General features: G+C 51.1%; 1 protein-coding gene across 2 annotated transcripts in view; it reads right to left on the bottom strand.

Annotated features, from left to right (window-relative positions):
* Positions 1-16669, bottom strand: part of AGPAT3 (1-acylglycerol-3-phosphate O-acyltransferase 3) — an 89461-nt gene extending 72792 nt beyond the window's left edge. For both annotated transcript variants that reach the window (XM_069581962.1, XM_069581958.1), the window contains exon 1: positions 16464-16669. The gene's annotated coding sequence lies outside the window, so the exon portion shown is untranslated. The remainder of the gene's footprint in view (positions 1-16463) is intronic.
* Positions 16670-19639: the final 2970 nt, after the last annotated feature.

Here is a 19639-nt window from a genome sequence, read left to right as displayed (position 1 = left end):
AAGTGGAGAAGACATTTAACCGAAAGTGTTTACTCGAGAACCAACTGTGACCTCAGAGAGGCAACCTGCGCACAGTGGAGACCGAGAGCGAGCGGGCCGTGCGTGAGCGTGCTGTCCGGACACTGGAAGCTCCTGCTTGGGTCTGAGCCCCACTGCATGGGGCCCCTCTGTGGAGGTGCCGGGGGACACTGTCCAGACCCCAGTCCCGCTTCCATGCCCAGAACCGGGTCAAGACACATCCTTGATCTGAAGACCAGAGCTCCCATTCCAACAAGGTCTCTGGGGCTGAAGGTTATGTTTGTGAAAGCAACACAGAGCATCATTGTTAGCCAATTGTTAAGGGGCACAGGGGAGTTGGGGGAGGGACAAAAGAGTCAAAATGTACAACAAGCAGCTGCTGCTGATCCAGGCCAGGCCAGCACTCAAGGTCAGCCCTGGATGCCCCAGAGCTCAGCTCGGGCACAGGTATGTGTGTCTCACACACACACACACACACACACACACACACACACAGCAATAAATGAAACTGCTGAGACAGGGAGATGATCCCTTCTGAGCCCAGTAGAAGGGACAACAAAGCAGGACAGGCCCAGTTCACCCAAAACCAAAAACTGAACCCACGGCATAGATAGCTCAATTGGTAAAGAATCCGTCTGCAATGCAGGAAACCCCGGTTTGATTCCAGGTCTGGAAGATCCTCTGGGGAAGGGATAGGCTACGCACTCCAGTATTCTTGGGCTTCCCTTGTGGCTCAGAGACTGAACTCGTGGCATAAACATTGGGGCCCCTGCAGAGCCCCCACTTAGTCTTCTCCCCAAGACACAGAAACACAGCTTTGTGCCCTGAGGAGCAGCCTCGGAGCCGCACAAGGACGGATGGGCGAGGCGCCCTGCCTGCTCTGGGTGCACAGCCGGCAGGTGCCTCCCTGGGGCAGGCCGCCAGCACCTCTGATGCCCTCAGGGGCACTTTAGAGGGAAACAAAGCTCCGTGCCACGTGCTGAGCCATGAAAAAGTCCAGCGCCAGGGTGAGGGGGGTTGTCAAGCTGGCACGGAAGCCAGCACTTCTGAGATGGACAGACCGGCATCCGGGCTGGCCACAGGCTAGTGGGCAGCGGCCTCTCCCGTGTTCCAGAAAAGGGCCAAACACAGCAGGAAGTGGCTTCTGCAGAAACAAGACCCACCAGCCTCTTGCTTGGCATCTGAGGGGCAGAGGGGAGAAGCGTTGGGTGAGAGATGGCTGGGACCCTTGTCAGCCACCCAAGGACGCATGCGCCAGTTTGGGGAGGAGCTGGCGTGGGGCTCGGCTGTGTCTGTCTCTGTACCCTCTGCAGGGCTCACGGCCCTGGGTCTCTTGTCCATGTGCTGTCATCCCTGGCAGCCCCGCCGGGACTCACCATCACCCCCTCATGAGGCATCGCTGCTCTGACACACGTGTGGTGCCTCACGTGTGACACCACCTTACAAACTGTCTTCACACATGATGTTTTCTAACCCTCATGAGCCCCTGGGCGAGCAATGAGGAGCAGAGGGCCACTCCTGAGAAGTGTGAAGTCACTGGCTGAGGCCACTTAAGCCTGTGGCCCATCCCACACCTCCACGGGGAAGATCAGTCTACCTGCCACCAACCTGCATTGTGTGTGCGCGTGTTTGTGTGTTAGCTGCTCAGTCGTGTCCAGCTCTTTGCGACCCCATAAACTGTTCCCTCCAGGCTCCTCTGTCCATGGGATTCTCCAGGCAAGAATACTGGAGTAGGTTGCTATTCCCTTCTCCAGGAGATCTTCTTGACCCAGGGACGGAACCTGGGTCTCCTGCAGTGCAGGCAGATTCTTTACTGTCTGAGCCACCAGGGAAGCCCCGACTCGCACTGTGGATGTTAACAAACAGGGGACAGTGTGCGTTATGATGCTACCGACGTACCGACGTTCATCGTAGAGCAGGGACAAAGCCTCTGTTTGCTGGATTCAAAACCAGAAATAAAGTGGAAACAAAAGGCTACCAGGCACCCAGAATGGTGGTATTCTCTCCATCATTACTGGTGGGTGTGGAGACAGGTGTGGTCTCTTCACGGTAAGTCTGCTATGTAGGTCTGCAGTGTTGGGACGGGCAGGATGCGCTCAGCGAGCCACCCAGGGGAATGTGGTGCCCGCAGGACTCACCACAGGGAACAGAAAAAGCTCCAGGGCTGGCTGTTGACCTCACTGTTCACACCACAGGGCCAAGTGCAGCCCTGTGGTCTCTACCCAGGGGCGGAGCCCGCAGATGGTAAAGGTCAGCAGTGGGACGTGAAGTGAGGAAAGCAGCCCATAGACAGCCTGCACGATGTGAGGTGTGTGCGGGTGCATGTGTGTGTGCGTGTGTGTGCATGCATGTGAGCATCTGAGTGCATGTGTGTGCATCCCAGCTGGGTCTCGGGCTGGGGAAGGTGTCCTGGCAAACTGACAGCTGGAGGATGAGCAAGAATCCACCAGGCAAAGGTCCAGGGTGCAGCCTCAGGGGGGAAGCCGAGACCGGGTTTTGAGGGGACAGTGAGGACCGAACAGAGGAGATGGCATCCTCTGAGCATCACCACCATCAGCAGGGGCTGGAGCGGGCAAGGGCAGGAGCAGAACTGGGCTCACTGAGACAGAACCTCAACGGCCACAGGGAAGGGATCTGATGGGAGCGGGACTGGAGGCAGTCTTGGGTGAGGCAGGGGGCGATGAGAAACATGGAGGAGGGGGTCGTGGGTGGGGCAGGGCCTGGCCTGGACACATCACCCCAGGAGGCATGTTCACGGGTATGGGAGAAACGGACAGGAGAGGACTGCCGAGGCTGGGGTGCCTGGTCCAGGGAGGCTCAGGCTGCAGGGGACCCTGCGGGCCCAGGGTTTAAGAAGCAGAACTGACAGGACAGTGAGCTGGGGTCACGGCCTCCCAAGTAATTAAAGCACAAGGGAGTCTTGGAGATCCACAGTGGGCATGAACTCGGGCAGACCCCGCCCCACCAAGACAACATTCCAAGTGCCTGACGGTCTTTCCATTCATGTTTAATTTCTATTAATAGCTTTGAAATCTGACATGTTAGATTTACTAATCCCCTTTAAAAATTCACGCTCTTTCACCTTCACTGGTATATACCATGCACTGCAGACGTATGGCAGTTTTTAGCTACCAAAAGCATTGTCTGGATGGTCTGCCTGTTCTAAGACAACAGACACCACCTCCGTCACATGGACAACAGAGAAGTCAATGGGAAGTTAAGTTCATTGAGGACAAAATCAGAGTCATGTTTTGCAACTGTGTCCCAAACTGAATAAAGCGCTTCACGGAGTGCAGGGAGCGAGGGCCTCCGACTTTCCACATCCTGGACACTGCTCTTGTCCCTGGCGAGGCAGTCCTAGGCCAGGACAAAACCCCCCAGGTTAGCTGAGTCCCTCAGGGCTACTCACACCATAGCATTCCTTAACTCCCACAATTGCTTTATTCACCAGGATTTGTGTAGGTTCACCTTGGCAATCTCTTCAAGCTCTGAGTTCTGTTTAGGGGATCAAGTTCCTTCTTTGTCAATGACACCTTCAGAAGTCCCCTCTTATGAATCCAGGAAATAAACCTATAATGGTTTATTTCTAGATCAGCCCCACTCCCGGGCTCCTGGGAGAAGCAGAGCCCCTCCAGGGAGACAAAGTCTCCTGAACACAAGATCACAGCCCAGGGTACAAAGCACATGAGAACTGAGCGTCAGGGAGTGAGAGGCAGCATAGCAAATGCTCAAGAAATTTAGACTTCAGTATTATTTTAGGTGTTTTTATTATGTTGGCATTATTCTTTGCAGTATATAAAATAAGTAGGGTTTCCCAGGTGGCACTAGTCAAAAAGAATCTGCCTGCAATGCAGGAGACCTGGGTTTGATCCCTGGGTTGGGAAGATTCCCTGAAGGAGGAAATGGCAACCCACTCTAGTATTCTTGCCTGGGAAATCCCATGGACAGAGAAGCCTGGTGGGCCCACAAAGAGGTGGATGAAACTGAGCACACATATGAAATAAGTATGCTTAGAGATAAAAGAAGAACTTGGAACAAGTGCAAAGGAAAAAACACCAAGCAAGAGAAGAGCCAGGTTTGGAGAGAACTACTGAGGACATTTAAGAACGAGAAACAGGGACTTCCCTGGTGGTCCAGTGGGTAAGACTGAAAAGACTCTGATGCTGGGAGGGATTGAGGGCAGGAGGAGAAGGGGACGACAGAGGATGAGATGGCTGGATGGCATCCCTGACTCGATGGACGTGAGTTTGAGTGATGGACTCTGGGAGTTGGTGATGGACAGGGAAGGCTGGAGTGCTGCAGTTCATGGGGTCGCAAAAAGTCGGACGCGACTGAGAGACTGAAATGAACTGAACTGAACTCCCGATGCAGGGGGCCCAGATTCGATCCCTGGTCGGGGAACTAGATCCCACTTGCTGCAACTAAAGATCTCACATGCCGCAGCTAAGACCCGGTCCAACCAAATAAATCAATGAATAAAGATAAAATATTTTTTTAAAAAGGAATGAAAACTAGGATCACTGAAATGAAGAGCTTAATGTGCAGGTTAAGTAGCAGATTAGACAGAAGATACAGCTGGAAAACGAGAGGGGAAAATGGAGGAATTCACTGAGAATGTGGTGATAAAAAAAAAAAAAGACTAAAAGACAAACATGGGCAGGAGTGTGAGACTTGGAAACTGGTGTGAGAAAGTCAAGCATAAGGTAAGTTGAAGCAAAAGTCAACAGAAGAATGGCTGAAATTTTTCCAGAATTCCCGAGAGACACAAAACTTTATCATCAGGAAGCACATTGACTCCAAAGCAGGATAAATAAGAAGAAACCCACTCTAGAGATGCCACCATAAAAACAGAGAACACTGGATGTAAAAGTGGCCACAAACACAGTGGAGAGGGAACATCGCTCACCCAGGAAGGCCAGAGGGACCACCAGCTGACCCCTGGAGACGGTAGGTGGTGACACAGTATGATCCACGTCTGTGCCCTCTGCTCACAAGCCTTCTGAGCTGAAATCAATAATAAATGTAAAATCCCCACGCAGTTAGAAAATAAAAGTACCTTCCATATCACTCATGGGTCACAGAAGAGTAATGACAGATATTTAAACCCTCAGAAAAGGAGAAGAGGGTGGCAGAGGATGAGATGGTTGATAGCATCACTCATTCAATGGACATGAACTTGGGCAGACTCCAGGAGATAGTGAGGAACAGGGAGGCTTGCATGCCGCAGTCCACGGGGTCACAAAAAGTCAGACATGATCTGGCAACTGAACAACCATAATGCTCAAGAACTGAACAATGATTCTAAAGTGAAGTCGATCAGTCGTGTCCGTCTCTTTGCAACCCCATGGACTGTAGCCAGCTAGGCTCCTCTGTCTGTGGAATTTTCCAGGCAAGAGTACTGGAGTGGGTTGCCATTTCCTTCTCCAGGGGATCTTCCAGACCCAGGGGTCGAACCCAGGTCTCCTGCATTGCAGGCAGATGCTTTACCATCTGAGCCACCAGGGAAGCCAAACAGTGATACTGCTATACTCCAAAATATACCAGACACAGGACTATAGCACCAGGAAGAAACGTTTACCTTTAATTCTTATGATAGAAATAAAGCTTGAAAATTAAGAAACTGTGCTTACAAAAATAACAAAGAAGTTAAGCTTTCAACTCAATAACCTGTAAAGAGATCACCAGGGAAAAAACCCAGAAAGAGCAGAAAGAAATGATGACAATGGAAGGATAAATTAATGTCAGGAGAACCAAGAATGTGATGGACGTGAGAGCTGGCGGAGAGTCGGCTCTTTGTGAGCAGCAAGGAGACAGATGAACCTCTGCTGAGATAAACTGAGAGAAAAGAAAAACAAAACAATTCTAGGGATGAAAGGTGGAGCTTAATGTCAAATACCACGGAGATTAAAAAATTAACAAAATATTAAGACCTTTTTACCAAGAAATTGACAATGTTATTAATGTGGACCCTGGGGTAGAGAGGTCTAAGATGACTCCAAGGTTCACACCTTTGAGGGTGGGCTGGACCTAGCGACTGGCTTTTGAGAAAAGTAGTGGAAGGTGGCCTCCAAGATGGGATTTACAGCACTGAGTCTTCGACTAGCTGGCTCACACTCTCTCCCCCTCTTGCTCTGATGGACAAACTGCCAGGATGGACAGAACAACTGGCAAAGACCTGAATCCTGTTGACAGTGTGAATGAACTTGAAGAAGGACCCTTGCCCTGTCTCGCCTTTAGATAAGACTGCAGCCTCGGTGACACCTGGACACAGCCCATGAGAGACCTGGGCCTGAGGAACCAGCTAAGCTAAGCCTGGGTTCCTGGACCACAGAAATGACGAGAGGGAAAGTATTGTTGAAAGCCAGGAAGTGTTGAGGTCACTTGTTACACAGCAACAATGCAGGTCACTCCTTAGAAAAATAACACCAAATCTTATTTTAAAGACTAGAAAAGGTGGACAGATCAGAAGCTAGTAAAAGAATCAATCAAAATGTAAAAATCTGTCGACACAAAAGCCAGGCCCAGGCCAAGAAACACATCACCTCAATCTCACATGGAAGGTAACACCACCCACTTGGATGATGAGATGAGTGTAACCCAGCCCCAAACCCATTGGGACAGTGCAAGAGAGGACAGTTACAAGCCATGCATACTTCTAAACAAAGGTGCAACAAATTCTAAACAAAATCTCAACACACCAAGTATGGTAATGGAGTAAAATACATCACGGTTGAGACGGGGTATTTCCTGAAAAGCAGGAAAATCTACTCATGTACTTTTACCACATTAACTGATAAAAGGAGAAAATTTTATATGATCAGGTCAACACACACGGAAAAAGTCTTTGATAAAGCAACATCTTCAGTCAAATATTCACAACATCTATCTGGAGAAAACCATAATTCAGAAAGATACAAGCACCTCAGTGTTCACAGCAGCGCTATCACAATAGCCAGGACATGGAAGCAACCCAAATATTCATCAGCAGAGGAATAGATACAGATAAAGGTACGTATATACAGTGGAACAGTACTCAGCCACAAAAAGAATGAAATAAGGCCATTTGCAGCCACGTGGATGGACCTAGAGACTGTCATACTTAGTGAAGTCAGTCAGAGACAAATACCATATGATAACGCCTGCATGTGGAATCTTAAAAAATGGGACAAATGGACTTATTTACAAAACAGAAATAGAGTTACAGATGTAGAAAACAGATGGTTACCAGGGGGTAAAGGGATAAATTAGAAGACTGGAATTTCGATATATGAACTATTATATATATTAATAAAATAAATAACTAGTAACACCTACTATATAGCACAGGGAACTCTACGCAATATTCTGTAATGCCCTATATGGGAAAAGAATTTTTTAAAGTGTGGAACTATGTGTAACTGACTCACTTTGCTGTACCCCTGAAACCAACACAACATTGTAAGTCAGCTACACTCCAAAAGGAATTTTAAGAAGAAAGCAAGGGGAAAAAAGTATATATGGTTCCTATTTTTCAGAAAGAAGTCAAATACTTGTATAAACAAGACCACTCTTTTAACTGGAAAGGGGAGTCTACAGAAAAATAAGCATTCTCTCTTTTATTTTTTGTAACTTCTTTTAAATGGGTTAAGGTGATCTGAGGAGATACAGTAATACATTGTAACTCCTCCCAGCTGCACTATCCCACCCCTTGAAAGAAGTAACCACTTACCCCTTGAGTCTCTTCCCAGTATGTCCTCATTCCAACAGGACAGGAAATCTGGGAGGGTTCTTACCACACACCCCCCCATTCCATATAGTTGCCCTAAACCCCGCCCTCTCCCCAGCAGTGTCCCTGGGACACAGCATGCATGCTGCTGTGGCCACCCTGCCCATGTGGGACCACACACCAAGTGTGCCTAGATGTGGAGGCCGCTCTGCAGACACGGCCATGCTTCTCTAACACCCCCCAGCTCACATTCACACCAGCGCACCCTGGCTCACGTCTGTGCCCACGCCTGGCCCAGGCGCTCTCTACATTTTGGCCACCCCGGTGGAGCGGGCCGGCATCTCACCAAGCTGTCGTTTTTGCATCTTCCTGATAACCAGTGAAGGTGAGTCTTGAATCTCTTCATCTCTTTATTTCCTTCCATCTGTTAGCTCCTTTGTTCCCAGGAGGAGCAACAGGAAGATTTGGAACTAAGCAGCCTCCATATTTGTACCAACACCAAACGGGAAAACTGAGCAGATTCCCTGAAAACCCAGAATAATGACCAAAATGCCCCATCACACTCGCATGCAGTACAGTCCTGTCTTGACAACCCTGGCCCAGGCAGCAAAACAGGATGGGACAATGCCAAAGGTGTAAGGAGGAAACAGACACTTTCTGTCCATGCAGAAATCCCCCAACTCTGCAAATTATAAGAAAAAGAGATTGGCGAGAGATTGGCGAGGTGCCTGGACCTCGTCAGTATCCAAAATCAACTCCCTTTCTGCTCAATACCAACGAGAGTTAGAATTTTTTTTAAGTAAAAAAATTAATAAAATGTGAAAACACCATTTATAAAAATTAACAAAAATAAGGACACCTGGGAATAAATTTAACCACAAAGCATAAGATAGCGTGCAGAATAGGATGTAGAGAGCCCTAGTAAAACCATGTAAGAAGACTGACATTAATGGAAACACACCATCTCTACGGCAGGAAGACCTCATACCATAGACATGAAATCCACTCCCCCCACCCCCCGCTGATCTACAGAATGGGTGCAGTTTTGATCTAAATCCTTGACAAAGTTTTTCAGGAAACTTGACACACTGCTTTTAACATAAACACAGGAAAACAAAGAGTAAGATCAGCCAGGTGCTCTAGAGACCCTGGGTGGCAGGGGGAGTGGGGTGCATGCCCAGAGAGCAAGAGGGTCAGGTTGAGGGGCCACCCATGCAGACACATCGACCAGAGGGGCAGAGAACCCACTGGAGGGAACTGGACACGTGATTGCAGTGGCCCCACGGGTCAGCAGGGAAAGAGGGCCACCTGGCGGAGGCTGGTATCAGGACAATTGTACTCTGCATGGGGACGGAGGCCCTACCTGTCACCACCCAGAAGCCACTCTCGAGGGACGGAGGGCTTCAGCGTGGAAAGCAAACAGTCCAACTTCTATAAGAAAACACAGGAGAACACACAAGTGACCTCAGGACTTCTCAACTGCATTCGAAAAGCTGAAAAGGTGGATAAACTCTATATTACATTAAGAATTTCTATTCATCAAAACAAAGTAAAAAGACCAGACCCACTTAAGCAAGACGCCTGAAGCACACATTAGGACAGAAGATTGTTATCCTCAATGCACAAGGAAATAGCTCATACAGAACCATATGCAAGGACTACATAAGGAAAACCCATCACCCAACAGGAAAACAGGTGAAGGGATTCCCAGAGGAGGAAACGCATCCAGGAGCAAGTGCAGGGAGAGGCCCAACCCCATCTACCAGGAAACAGGTCCAGGCCACCACTAGTCACGCTCTGTATCTGACCTATTGGCAAAACTTTCCCTATTTGGCACATGGGATCTTTAGTCGGGGCATGCAGGATCTAGTTCCCTGACCAGGGATGGAGACGCGTTCCCTGCCGTCTTAGCCACTGGACCACCAGGGAAGTCACTCCACTTGCAAAACTTAATGACAACTCCAGGTGCTGAAGAGCAGGTGGGTCCACGGAACACCCTGCGGGGGGCCGTGCAGTTGGAGTCTCTCCTATCTCTGCAAACAGCCCAGTGTAGGCATCACTGCCTGGACTTCCCTGCCCAGTGGTCCCCTTCAGAGAACGCTAGAGGGCTGCATGGCTCCACATGTGTAACCAAGACGTGTGGACACAGAACATTCTATCAAAGTATAGAGCAAGATTATACTTGGGGGATCATAGCTCAGTTGGTAAAGAATCTGCCTGCAAAGCAGGAGACCCCAGTTCGCTTCCTGGGTCGGGAAGATCAGCTGGAGAAGGGATAGGCTATCCACTCCAATATTCTTGGGCTGCCCTTGTGGCTCAGCTGGTAAAGAATCCGCCTGCAACGTGGGAGACCTGGGTTTGATTCCTAGGTTGGAAAGATACCCACTCCAGGATTCTGACCTGGAGAATTCCATGGACTGGATAAGTCCATGGGGTTGCAAACAGTCGGACACAACTGAGCGACTTTCACTTGCAACACTTTCATAGAGCAAGATGAGGAGCGCCTTCCACTAAAGGCATTTGGTATCAGTAAACATTACATTTTGCAGACTTCATCTTTACATGGACCTTGGGAGGGCCTCCTACAGGCACCCAGAGACACACAGAGCTCCTTTGTTCCCCGACTGACACCTCTCTGGGTACCAGCTTCTCCTTCCCTCCACCCATCCTCACGGACCCCAAACCTGTTTCCAGCAGCCATGCTTGAGATAGGAAAGACAGTTCTCTTGGTTCTCATCTGGACATGAAATCCTGGGGTCTTGTTTTTCATCTTTTTGTTTGTTTGCCTCTCTTGCATGCATTTTGTCCTCATTTAACTGGCTCACTGACTTTATTTTGAAAATTACACAAATATTTTAGACAAGAGGTTGTAAAAATAGTGGCCCACAGTCTAAATTCAGGCAGGAACATCTTCCATTTGCCTGCACAGCTTGTTAAAAATAAATAATTGCATATAAAGATCTAGGTTTCTGGCTGGTTTCAGCAGCCAAAGAGCTAGTGACTTGGGTACCACAGCTGCATGGCATGTCTGCTGGGGGTCCATGGCTGGGGGTCAGAGGCTAGGGGTCACTGGCTGTAGGTCAATGGGGTCAGTGGCTGGGGGTCAGGCAAGACACATCTGAGAGAAGAAGTGTACAGTCCTCATTCATGTTTGCGTGGCCACTCTGGCCTAGCACTTGTCCTATCTGTGTTTAGAATTTTCACATATAGCTTTGTTTACCAAAATAGAAACATTTATACCTGATAACAGGCTTCTCTGGTGGCTCAGATGGTAAAGAATCAGCCTGCAATGCAGGAGACTTGCGTTCGATCCCTGGTTTGGGAAGATGCCCTGAAGGAGGGCATGGCAACCCACTCCAGTATTCTCACCTGGAGATTCCCCATGGACAGAGGAGCCTGGAGGGCTACAGTCCACGGGGTTGCAAAGAGTCAGACACAACTGAGCGACTAAGCGCAGCACATACCCAATAACTCATTAAAATTTAAAGAAGAGAAATGCCAGGTACAGAGCACTTGGGGCTCCAGGGAAACACCCTGCTGCCTTGGAGCTTGGAACTGAACCACAGGCCACCGATGCACTTTCTACCAAATGTTCTAGAACTTGAGTAACAGTAGTAAGTGCCCGTCTTAGGAACCTGAACACACTGCCCCATGCTCACACATGTGTGCTCTGCCCTTTGTCATTTATCTGCAAGAGTCTGCTTCCTCTCATTGCTGGACACTCTCTTTTTGTATCAGTTCACCACAGCAGTCATGTATGGATGTGAGAGCTGGACCATAAAGAAGGCTGAGCACCGAAGAACTGATGCTTTTGAACTGTGGTGCTGGAGAAGACTCTTGAGAGTCCCTTGGACTGCAAGGAAATCAAACCAGATCAAACCAAAGGAATTCATTCCTGAATGTTCATTAGAAGGACTGATGCTAAAGCTGAAGGCTCCAATACTTTGGCCACCTCATTCAAAGAGCCAAATCACTGGAAAAGACCCTGATGCTGGGAAAGGTCGAAGGCAGGAGGAGAAAGGGATGACAGAGGGTGAGATGGTTGAATGGCATTACTGACTCAATAGACATAAGTTTGGGCAAGCCCCTAGAGACGGTGTAGGACGAGGGGCCTGGTGTGCTGCAGTTCATGGGGTCATAAAGAGTTGGACACAATTTAGCTGCTGAACAACAACAACACTACTTATAGTAAAGGAGCCAAAATAAAAGCTCACAGAACCCAACAGACTGTAGGGCTTTTCCTAAAACTAAACCAAAACTTTGCCCGGGCCAAGGGATCATTTTTACTGATCATCCTTCTACTTCTGTGGAGTCCAAGTCACTAAACTTTGTCTCTGAGGCTGTGACAGCACTTTGACACACAGAAGGCCCTTAAGAGAGAACCTGCTTCCCGGGGTACGGGGGAGGGGTGCCTGCCATTCCTGGCTGCAAGACACAGGGTGGGGCTGAGGACTCCAGGCGGACCTTCTCAGAGCTGCGTCTGAGGCCCATCCTCCCAGTCCTCTGCCCTGTCTCCCACCCCACCCCACACAGGCCAGGTGCAGGATCACCCCTCCTCCCCTCCCTACAACTTCCACAGCAGCCCCCCACAAACCTCCTGCACTTCCCACCTTGGCCTCCTCCTCTCATGGAACCTGGACAGGCGAAGTCTTCATCCAACAATCTGATTTGTGTTAGTCTGGCGAAAATCGCTGCTAGTGAATCATATTTTGCAAGGTATACCATCGATTACTTTCTCTCTGAACCTAAGGATTAGATGACGTGTATCTTCCTAAGAAAAGGTGCATTCATTCATTCATTCACTCAACCAATCATTCCAGTTAGCCTGGAATAACAGTCTAATTAGAAACCAAAGTATGAAAAGCATTAACACAATCATCAACACATTCTCCACATTGAGGGTTGATACCCATGGGCTCACAGGCCACTCCCCTACCCCGGGGGTGCACCCCTGGGGCTCACAGGCCTCAGAAGGGCAGAACTGGTAAAGGCGTTCCTGCTGCAGCTTTTACTGCTGCTCCCAGCAGAACTCACTACTAACCTTCTTGCTGCTGGTTTCATTCCCCGCCCACTTTCAGAAAGGAACCGAGGAGCCACATCAATGATGCATGGCCTCCCCAGGCCACCTGGGGACAGGCCTCTCGGCTGCTGGCGGGCGGCTCCTACCATGAGCGCCCAGCTTCAGTTTTTAGTCCTGTGTGATGCCAAGTTCTCCTGCCTGGGAGAAGACTTCTGCCTGTCACAGTATCAAAGGACATGTTTCTTTCAATTTGCTAACACTAGCATCTACAATGTATCCTATCCATGACCTTCTAGCTGCGCTTGGGAAAAGATGTGGCCAATTAAAGCACAGCATCCAGGGCCAAAGGCCCCAGCCCTGCAGCGGGAACTTGGGCCAACTTTCCCCGCGGATCAGCTCCTCCACCTCCAAAAAGACACATAGGCACTGCCGCCCGATTATCTGTGTTTCAGTTTCTGGCACTTTACTCGACACATAATCAGGGCATGGTGAATTCTTCTAAATAACTAAATAAGAGTCTGTACGAGGCTGAACCAGTACTGTTTTTGCTTAAAATCCAGCATTTTGAAATGAGCAATTTAAGGCTTCTTAGGTGGCTCAGAGGTGAAGAATCCACCAGCAATGCAAGAGACACGGGTTCAGTCTCTGGGTCAGAAAGATCCCCTGGAGAAGGAACTGTCACCCCACTCCAATATTCCTGCCTGGAAAATCCCATAGATAGAGGAGCCTGGCGGGCTACATACAGCCCATGGGGTCACAAAGAGTCAGCATGACTGAGCAAGTAAACAACAGCGGCAACAATTTAGGATTACTTTTAATCATTAGGAAGTGGTTTCAGAAACAATAGACTAAGTCCAAGTCACTTCACTTTATAACATGAAGCAACTTATTTAAAACCTCAAGCATTCCTTGGTTAACCAAAAGTAAAATCTATGAAACTTCCAAGCAATCGTTTTACGAAATTTAGTCCAACCTTCCTGTAACTATACATTTCTCGATGAGAAGATTGAGTAAAGATTCCATGTCATACAGTACAAATCATTAAGAAAGGAATAGATAAATGCAGCCAATTGCATCCAGTGCTTTGCTCTGGATTAATCAGCCACAACTTGTAACAGTGAGACATTAGAGTTTCTGATGAGGCCCAAGAGAGGAGAGAAAGACAGAAGCAGAAGCCACTTTTGCCCCAGGTAGACTCTGACGGAGTCAGGGCCTCACTGCTGAGAGCAGGGGATGGAGTACTAACCTTCGCTGAAGCTGATCTCTGAGTCTGCTCCAGTGGGTCAGGCTGAAGGCCGGTTGGAAGGTGTGTGGTTTGGAGTCAAATGTGATTGGACATGTCAACAACACCCTCCCCACTCCAGAAAACCCAGTAAATTCAACTCTTCTCAAACACAGTTTCTGGATTTCATTTCCCCTGTTTATAGGGATTTCAACATTTCCCTCCCATCTCTGATTTGACTAGAGATAAAAATGTTCACCAACTCAAAGAGCCGGACACGACTGAGCGACTGAACTGAACTGAACTGAAAAATGTTCACAGATGTTTAGCAGATTGATAGAGCTGAGAAGATGGCGACCAAGGATCTCAGTTCAGATTCTGGTCATGCCGATCTGTGACCCACCCTTCAGGAGGTAACAAAACCTCTGGCTTTTCCCAGACCACTCTTCTCCAGGGCTGAAGTGCAATTCAGGGGTGTCACATGTAAAGGCCTGATCCTGCATGTCAGGAACCATGCTAGCAAATGTGGGAAGCAGAAGTAAAAACAGACAGACAAGGGCCTTCCCTGCTGGTCTGGTGGGACTCTGCTTTGATGGCTGGTTAGGGCTCTAAGATCCCACATGCCATGGAACAACGTAGTCCACGTGTCGCAACTAAGATCTGAAGCACTCGGATCTTATATAAATGAATAAATAGTTCTAAAAAATCACTTTGGTGGATACACTTCTTCTAACTTCCAAAATGAACAACGTTCAGTTTGCTTCCCTGGCCCTGGCACCCAGACTTGTGACAGACACACAGAAAGTCAGTTGGCCCTCCCAGGCAGCGCACAGTCCTTCCCGGAGGTGGCTCCTAGAACCCACACCCTGGCAACTCAAGTGTCCCCTGAGCCTCTTCCTTCACCTCCTGCCACTTTCCCTGCTCCTGCACTTTCTCTAGGCCACACTGCTCAACCTCAAACCTCTGGACAGAGATGCCTGGACAGGGCCCAGCACAGCCAGTCTGCATGCGCATGGAACATGGAGGCACCTGTCCCCCTCCGAGGCCACGAGGGCCACGAGGCCCTGTGCGTGCTGAATCTCAGTCACACTTGCGTGCATTGTGGATGTCAGCCACATGGTGTGTGTGAACCTCAATCACATGTCCTCTTTTTTTATAAAAGGTAATCAAGAAGGTACCCTCAGGGCTGAGAAAGGATACAGAAGTGAGTTGTAACAGGCCAACTCTGAAACTTTGAGGGAGAGGAGGAGTCGAGTTAGGATGGTCTAGAAAAGGGGAAATGATCCAATTAGAAAAAGTTCAGAGTCTCCCTGAGACCCCCAGGAAGCTTTTCAACAGCAGAGGAAGTTGATTACCAGCCTGGGGATGACCACAACCAGCCTGCAGAGCTGTCATTTAGAGCCCCAGGGGGTCCCCTGGCTTCTCCCACAGCACACAGCCGCCACACACCACCCGGGATCTGGGGTCTCCGTGATTCCACCCTTAATATGGGTGTCAGTCATTCTAGTGAGACACAAGGCCAACAGTCCACCATCATTTTTCCTTCTCATAAGATCGAATTTCCTACAGAAAGGAACCTAACTGCTCCAGTATTCTCTAAGAGAAGGTTTTATATTGTGCCTAAAAAAGGTCTGGGGAGCCATTTATAAAATCATTTTCCCTATTTCACCCAACTTCTTTCAAAGTTGGAAGAAAGGAAGAAAGAGAGAAGGAGGAGAGACAGAGAGGACCTGCACATTATTTGCAGGCAGCTTCATCTGCTAGTCATTGTCCCTTCCTGAGACCCTGGGAGGGCAGCATCAGGCGTCCCTGGGCCCTCTGGCCGGCCCTGGGGGTGAAGGTGGTTTTCCTCCCAAACAGCTCTTGGATCATTGACCGGCCCCATCACCTGACTGGAACCGTGGAAATTCACAGTCGGCCTTTGGTCCAAATGTCAAAGTCAAATCGGAACGCTCAGCCCTATAGCCTGCGGTCTCACCTGCAGCCCTCCCTCCGGGGCCGAGCAAAAAGTGAAACTAACCCGTGGCCGCAGCGCGCAGGGTCGGGGGCGCGCGCGGGGTCCCGGTTGCCAGCTCCCCGAAACCCGGCGGGGGCGCGTGGCGTCCACCCGGAGCAGAGGGGCCCAAGGGAGTCCGTGGGGCGAGGGGCAGGGGTGTTGTTCCCTCGCCTAGCCCGGCTGCCCGCCCCTCCTAGGACGCCCCGGCCCCAGCCGCGCGCCGCCCACCCCGGCCCAGCGCGCCCGGCTGCAGTGCCCCAGGCCGGCCGGCGAGGACGGGGACAGGCTTGGGCCTGGCCGGCCGAGGCCCCGGAGGCTGGGAGGGAACCCACGGCCCGCCGTCCCCAGTCCCGGTCCTCCAGTCCTCCCGCAGGCCCCGCTCCCGGCGGAGCGCAGCCGGCCTGCCGCGCCGCGGGGCCCGGGTGGGGGCGACCTGGGGAGGCAAGGGGGGCCGATCTCGGGCGGCGGGGAGGGGGCCGACCTCGGGGGCTGCGCCGCTCACCTGCAGCCGCCGCCACCTGCTCCTCGCGCGTGGCCCCGGCGTCGCCTCCGCTCCGGGCCGCTCGGTCGCTGCGCTCCGGCCCTGGGCGCGCCCGGCCCTGCGTCGGGCCTCAGCGAGTGCGGCGCCCGCCGCCCCCGGCCCCCATCCCGCCCCGCCCGGCCCGCCGCCCTCCGCCCTCGGCCGCGCCGCCCCGCCACTTCCTGTGCGCGGCGATCCCACAGTTCCGCCGGCGCGCGGGGCGGCGGGGACACGCGGGGGGGGGGACACGCAGGGGGGGGGACATGGGACCCGCGGAGGGGACACGGGGCGGAGACCGGCCAGGGGCGCGCGGGGAGGGGGTACGAGGGGGCAGCGGAGCGGGGACGCGCGGGGGGACCCGGTGGGCGGCGGGTGAGCCGAGGGGACAGCGAGGTCCCGGGGGACGGCGGGCGGAGCGCGGGGCGCAGAGGCAGGCAGGGGCACACGGGGTTGGCGGCCTGGCCGGGCGCCGGCTGTGAAGGGACGCCCGGGGTCCAGCAACGGACGCGGCTGGACGACCCGGCGGTCCTGGGGCGGCGGAGCACGTGGGTGCGGAACCGGCGAGGTGGGTGGAGGGCGGGGACCCGCGGGGGGCACACGGGGCATGCGTGCGGGTGGGCCTCACGGTGGGGGCGGGGCACACGGGGTCGGGGAGACAGGACCACGGACAGTGCTGACCGCGTGACGCCCCTCCCCCCGGGGGCCCGGCCGGGCGCGGGGGTGTTAGCCGGAATTGAATCCCCCCCGCCCCCTCTCCCCCGTCCACCGTTACCGCCGTGGGGGGGGGGGGGGTCCCGGGGGCGGCACTGGGAAACGTCCTGGGAGCCCCCGTTCCCCCTGGTGTCAGACCCAAGTGGAGCCCCTCTGACTTATTTACAGTTGGCTCCCGGCTGGCAACGTTGTATATCTGTATCCGCTTTTGACAATGGAGGAAGCTTCCCTGAGTGGGGGTCCGTTTGCCAGGGGGGCCTCGGACCGGCCTTGCTAGCCCAACCCCTCCCCTGTGGCCACTGACACTGTGCTCTCTTGAGCAGTTGGACAGGGCTGCCTGCGTCCCCTCAGGCACCTGGCCCAAGGGAGCAGCCAGGCTGCACAGAGGTAGAGGGTCGTTACCGCTGTGTCCGCCCGGCTCCATACCTCCATGTGGCCTGCCCTCTGCTTGAGTCCCCACGTCCAAGGTGGACCTCCTGAGCTTGGGGGAGCTTCATTTGAAAACTGCTTACAATACCAGGTGCTGTTGCTGTCTGCTGTGCCTTATTTTAAGCCTTCTCAAATTATTTCAGAAAACACCAACTATAATAAAATAAACAGACCTGCACCTGTTCTGCTCACAGTCCCTTATCCTTGAAAAAGGAGATATGTTTGCAATGTTCATGCGAATTTAATACCTGTGAAGGCTGGGTCCTTGCACTGCCACCTGGACACTACAGTGGAAGCTCCACAGGCTCCTGAAGATGTGTGTCCAGGAGGTTGTGACACAGCATATATTTACCAAAAAAAATAATAAACCTGAAACAACCAACAAGACACCTCATTAAAAAAAAAAAAAAACTCTGAAATGTTCATTTAGCAATATTTTTCTTCTAAAACATTAAAATTGTGACTGGTTCTATACTTGCTGATAGTACCTGATCTCTGAGATTTAGACAAAATACAGAGCATTGAGTATCTGACCATCCCTTTTCTGTATCAAAAGCAATGGATGAATATACATATCCTAAAAACTTCTGGAAGGATAAACAGACTGTCATTGGCTGTGCTGCAGAGAACTAGGTAGTGAATTTTAAATGTATCATACCCACACACTTTATAATTACTTTTTAAAAACTGAATAAAATGTACCTCATCATTTAAGAGAAAAAAAAAAAAAATGTACCTCATCATTTGGACATTTGTGCGTATGTGTGCTAAGTTGCTTCAGTCGTGTGCTACCCTATGGGCCGTAGCCTGCCAGGCTCTGCTGTTCATGGGATTCTCCAGGCAAGAATACTTGAGTGGGTTGCCATGCCCTCCTCCAGGGGATCTGCCCAACCCAGGGATCAAAGCGGCATCTCTTACTTCTCCTGCATTGGCAGGCGGGTTCTTTACCACTAGGGCCCCCTGGGAAGCCCTTAGACATTTAATGCCCCCTCAATAGTTACTCTGAGATTTTAGATCAACTCAAAACACTGTATTTGTCTCACCAGCATAAATTGTCAGCAATCTAATCTATATTCAATGGGAATCTATGATCACTCAGGCCCCAGCTGAGCAGAAATTTGCCTCTGAAAAAGCTCGGCTGAACACGTGAGCAGGGTAAACATACAAAAGGAACTTGAAAGTGAGCGGAGCAGACCTGAGCTCCTGCTCGTGTTACCAGGAGATGTGGTCACCACTACGGTTTACTGAGAGCTGTTATTTCACCTCCTTATCACAACAAGGCCGCTGTTATCATCCCATTTTACAATTGCAAAACTGAGGCCCAGCCAAGCTGCATGGCTTTTCCACAGGTGCACAGCCAGCAGCAGAGCCAGCAGCCTGGCTCCAGGCCCCAACCCACCCACAGGGATGGAGCTTCTCAAGAGAGCAGTAAGGATGCTATCTTGCTAGGAAAGAAACTCAGGTCCCCAGCCTACTGAATTAAAATGGGGAAAGGATAAGTCTCACCTAGAATATTATTTGGCACAGGTATGTAGCGAGAGGGGGATGGATTTTTGCCATGAATAAGCTAAAAGAAAGTGGGGGCTGAGTGCTGAAAATGGGTATGAGCCAGGCTCTGGGAGAAGGACTATCCTGGTCATTATCTGCTCTAATTCTTAGATGAACTTGCTGGCATGCCATGTCACAGAAAAGGAAACTGGAGCCTGAGAGGTGATCCCAAATCAAATGGCAGACGGCTGCTCACCCCAGGCCCAGAAGGGATCTTTCCAGCTCTGAGACAGTCTCACTGGGACCCTTCCAGTCAAGCCCAGCTCAGGAGCCAGGAGCAAAGGTGAGGGGCCAGGCGGGTCTGGAAATGGGCCATACTGCCTGACAGGTGTCTCCTAAAGTAGCTGGACAAACTGCTGGGGAATTGAGAGCCGAGGTCTGGACTATTAGTATTCTTTCTCTGTAAAACCAGGAGATCCACACCAGGACTTCCATGGTCCTAAGAGTGTGCCAGGAGAGCCACAAGCCCT

This window comes from Ovis canadensis, chromosome 1 (genome assembly GCF_042477335.2).
Source record: "Ovis canadensis isolate MfBH-ARS-UI-01 breed Bighorn chromosome 1, ARS-UI_OviCan_v2, whole genome shotgun sequence".
NCBI classification, from domain to species: Eukaryota; Metazoa; Chordata; class Mammalia; order Artiodactyla; family Bovidae; genus Ovis; species Ovis canadensis.
This window is presented reverse-complemented; position numbering and strand designations above follow the sequence as displayed.